Source organism: Equus przewalskii, chromosome 6 (assembly GCF_037783145.1).
Source record: "Equus przewalskii isolate Varuska chromosome 6, EquPr2, whole genome shotgun sequence".
Classification (NCBI taxonomy): domain Eukaryota; kingdom Metazoa; phylum Chordata; class Mammalia; order Perissodactyla; family Equidae; genus Equus; species Equus przewalskii.
Window position 1 is genome coordinate 21299058 of NC_091836.1, and position 5193 is coordinate 21304250.

The window sequence follows — 5193 nt, forward strand, 5'->3', positions numbered from 1 at the left end:
AATATTAGGGGCTGGCCTGGTGGCGTAGTGATTAAGTTTGTGTGCTCCGTTTCAGTGGCCCAGGGTTCACAGGTTCGGATCCTGGGTGCCTACCTACACACTGCTTGTCAAGCCATGCTGTGGCGGTGTCCCACATACAAAAATGGAGGAAGATTGGCACAGATGTTAGCTCAGGACCAATCTTCCTCCCCCCGAAAAAAAGAAAACAAAAAGAAAAGGAAAGGAATATTAACCACATATACTCAGGGAAATAACAATTAAAATAGCACAGGAGGGTACAAAATGAAAAGTAAGGCTCCCTCTGCACGTCCACTGCTGGTCCTATTCTTTGCTCGACTCTTTTTGGGGAGCTGGTGGTTTTATCCATAACTCAGATGGTGTGCTTACATTTCTATTTCTTGATTCATCAATTTGAAACTGTAGCTATTGACTCCCCACTATGATAGATGAGGCGTGTTCTTCCCCTCACTTCTCCCTGCCAATTTTTGTTATATTTTTATTCTTCTATTTATTTCCTCTAGGATTTAAAATAAGGTGCTTAAACCTTTATTTCTTGATTCATTAACTTAGTATCTCTTGTTTCTCCACCATGTAACACGAGGAAATTAATGCCACATTTCCTCCCCCTTCCTCCTCCTCCTCGCAATATTGGTCAAGGTTGACTTTACTTTTACTTTGTCAAAGTTTAGAACATTTATATTTCATACCGTAAACATAATTAGTCCTTTCATGCTTTGTTTATATATATGTTGATGCTAAAAATTGAAAATCAATACATAGCTTTAACAATATTGTGATTTTGTAAATATTATTCACCGTAGGATCAGTAGAGTGTTTGGATCTATACAGGAGATATAATCCTATGTTACTAAATCTTGGCTGCTCCAAGGAGACTGTTCTAAGTATCAAGGTCAGATGGAGTCCTGCTGTACTCTATCAACCCTTCAAAATAATAACTCATTTTTCTTTATTGCGTATCTGCAACGTGACTCTCACCCTGGAATTTCTAATTGCATGCGTCTCTTTTCTTGTTGACTGAGCAATACACACCCTCTTCTCTGTATGACTAAGAATGTCCAACTTCCTCATCATTCTGCTTGTAGAATGGGCAATTTGGAACAGAATTCTTTCTAACTATGTTGCCCTGAGCTTTTCCAGGGACTCCTGACTTAGTTCCACTGCTGGCTGGATTTCATGTCTTTCTTTCTCAGGTTTGAGAGATGGAATATACAAATGGACAATATAAAAAAGTGAAACTCTGACCGACAATCTGCAGCAACCAACCCAGGACACCAACCCCTTATCTGCAGTAACCAGCGCAGGAAGCCAGCCTGCTGTCTCTGAGTCAGACTTGTAGGAAGTCAGAGCACTGTCTCGAACAACCAGCCAGGAAGCCAAAAAAGAACCTCGGTAACAATAGGCTCCAAAAGGCTGAGACTTGATTGATTTCTGACACTTTCCCTAACTTTTAACCCTGCTTCCAAGTTAGGGACAACCAGAGAAATCCAAATGTGCTCCCCTAACCAGTCACATAGGATGCCCCGCTCTTTTGCTTGTCTTTGAGTCTCTGCCAAAATGTAAGTGATGGTGGCTGACTCCCTTGTAAGCTCTGAATTTATAACTTTTGCTTGTTCTCATTGCTTGGCCTTTGTTTATTTCCAAAGGTTCCTTTTTGTTTCTTGTTTTCCTGGAGTATATCCTCAAGGAATTTTTTTCCAGTAAAATGTCTGGGTCTTTGCAGGTCTGAAAATATCTTTATTTTGTCCTCTCACCTGGGTGGCCTCTGGGTTCAAAATAACTTTACTCAAAATTTTGGAGGGATCACCCCACTGTCTTCTCTCATCTGGAGTGTTGTTGAGAGGATTAGCAATCCTTTGTAGATAAACTCCTTCCCCAAGTGGTTTTAGAGTCTTCTCTTAATCCGTGTTCTCAAAGGACGTGAGGATATATCTAGGCATTGGGCTTTCTAGAATCATCCTGCTCAGTACTTTGAGGGCCCTTTAGCAATAAAGACCTCAGAAATATTTATTTGATTCTTTTCTCCCTTCCTCCTTCTTGGTTTTCTCTCTTGCAGGACTTCTATGAGATGGATATTGACCTTGGTTAATCTTCTATGCCTCTCAGTTTTTCTCTCATGTTATATGTCTCTCTTTGTCTTTTTGCTTCCCATGGTGGGGTAGTATTTTCTTGTCTTTCTGTTTCAACAATTATATTTTCATAGCACCTTATTCTTTATAGATGCAGTTTCTTCTCAAATCTTTTTAAGATTACTAAACGGAATTCCTTGAGTTCTGTGTATTTCCCCTATTCTGTTGTTCAGGGGCCTGTTTGTTCCTTCAAGCTGTTTGTTCCTCTGTGTTCTCCTTAAGGGTCTGCTGGTCCTTGATAGTCCGCGCATATTTATGAGGGGAGGACCAGGTGGATTAGCTGGGCAGCTGTGTGTAGATTTCTTTGCTGTTATTTCCCTTGAAGGAATCGGCTGAATACGTGTGGGTGGGCCATTTGTACCCGCAGCTTTCTTTAGGGTGTGTGAGCGGGGAGCAGTAGGCACAATTGGGATGGCCCTACTTTAGGATGCCAGTTCCAGTGTGAAATCCTATCCATTTCCAGAAGAACTCCCAATTTCTTCAGATTTTTCAGCTTCAATCTGGGGACAAATTGCTGGAGAGAACGACCCTTGAAGACCTCACTCCAGTCGATGACCTGCACGGCACCTCCTCCTCCCACTCGGGGTCTCCAGATCCTCATTTTTGGGTGGAGGATGGTGAGGAGGGGTCTCTGCTTTGAAAAATGGCTCTTGTCTCATAGCAGCCTTCTGTCACTGTTGTTTGCAATCAGTATGATTTAATTCATCTTGTGAATTCTTTGGTACTTTCTTGCCCTGTCTTCTGTTCCAAGCATTTTTGTGAATTGATTCCCTCTCATACTTTTTTTTTTAAAGATTTTTTAATTTTTTTCCTTTTCCTCCCCAAAGTCCCCCGGTACATAGTTGCATATTCTTTGTTGTGGGTCCTTCTAGTTGTGGCATGTGGGACGCTGCCTCAGCATGGCTTGATGAGCAGTGCCGTGTCCGTGCCCAGGATTCGAACCAACGAAACACTGGGCCACCTGCAGTGGAGTGCGTGAACTTAACCACTCAGCTACAGGGCCATCCCCACCTCTCACACTTTTTTAAATTGTCATTTTGGTTGGATTTTGGAGTGGTCTGATTATTCTACCACCTTTTAATGGACTCAAGTGCTTTTTTGTTAGACTTAAGAGTGAGGTAAGATTCTATGACCAAAGACAAATCAATTTAATTTTACACTTTATTACAATCACCCCAAACCACCCTCCAAGCCACGAAGAAAAGGAGAATGTGGGATAAAGAGGCAAGGACAAACAGGGGTGGGAGTCCTTTTGCTCTTTACTGTTTAGCAGGGGTACGTGACAGACCCCATGGGAGCATACCTGTGGCCCAGGGAGATTTACTGGACTCAGGCACATTCTCCCTGCTCTGAGGATGGCCAAATAATATTGTGCAGAACTGGCAGAATTTGTTTGAAAGGGCATCCAGAGCCTATCTTACTCTCTCCTAGATTCTTCCCCCTAGCAGAAGTCAGAGTCATGGTAACCTCGCTTTGGACTAACAAGCTATATATGTTTCCCAGAACAATTCAAAAATATACTCAAACAAGTCTGCAGAGGAGGCAGAAAAAGAACTCTGCAAAAAAGCTGGCTTGATCGTTTTGTGAACTGATCAGAAAAAGAAGACCTTGATGTTATTTCTCGTATATTGTGCACAGATTGCAAGGAGAGAGTAAAGTCATTGCCTGGTGTCCAGTCTAGAGAACGGCTGTCTGGTATCTGACTAGGATATTCCTCAGATCCCACCCTGACAGAAGCTAAGGGACCGTGATCCTAAGACGTCAGGCAGTGTCAGCTGCTTGCTCCAGCAGAAGCTAGTGGTCCTCACACTGTGACAGAGAATTGATTCTGCCTGGGTACCACATCTTCTCTTGAGCTAGCTTAAGAACGTGCCCAGGGCCACACAGCTAGCAAGAGGCAGAGCTGCCATTTGAACCCCGGACTCTCTGACCTCAGAGCCTGTGTTCTTTCCTCCACAGCATTGCCTTGCATCGTTTCTCTAAAGAAGTTAGCATTAAAAGGACAAGGATGTAGCACGGCTCAGCTGTGAATTCTGGCAGTGATAAGCTATAAAGCGCCATTGTAGTTAGGGGCAGGAGTGATGGGAGGGGCTGACTGAAGTGTGGGGAGGGCGGGGATGAGTCTGTCCTGTCCACATTCCACCCCAGCCTCAGTGAGGCTCAGTGCCTAGCCTAGCACTGGTGCTCGGGCAGTATTTGCTGTTGAATAAATGAGCTAGAGCAGCCAGAAGAGGTTTTGTGGAGAAGGCAGGGTTTGAGCTGGGCTTTGAAGGAGCATTAGGTCTGGGAGTGTGGGCCAGGCAGAAAGGGCTGTTCGGGACCTGAGAGACAGGATGGAGCATGTCATGCAGGTGGGGGCGAAGAATGAGGGATGTCAACCTGTGGCAGGTCAACTTGAAGAAGCAGCAAAGGCCAGATTATGGCAAGCCCTAAACATCAGTAATAGAGACTGGAGAGAAAAGGATGAAGGGCTTGATTAACAGGAGAGTTGTGCTGTCTTTAAATATAAACTATGGGGGCCGGACAGGTGGTGTAGTGGTTAAGTTTGCACGCTCCACTTCGGCAGCCTGAGGTTCATGGGTTCGGATCCTGGGAGCAGACATAAACAATGCTCATCAAGCCATGCTGTAGTGGTGTCCCACATACAAAGTGGAGGAGGATTGGCACAGCTGTTAGCTCAGGGCCAATCTTCATCAGCAAAAAAAAAAAAAAAAGAAGAAGAAGTAAATATGAGCTATGATGAATACACTTTGATTTCTGGGAATCCTGAAGATGAATAAAATTATCTAATCTAAGGAATTAATAATAATTTTTATCTTATTAAGTCCTCACCACAAGCCATAGATTTTGCTAAGTGCTTTACATACATCAACTGAACTAATCCTTGCCTAAGTTTACGAAGTAGATGTCATTATCCCTATTTCTAGAGAGGAAGAAACAGGCTCCAAGAAACTCAGAGAGATTAAGAAACTTGCCTCAGGTCACACAGCTGGACAGGGCAGAGCAGGGGCTTGAGGCATGGTGTGTCTGCCTCTGAGGTTCTCTT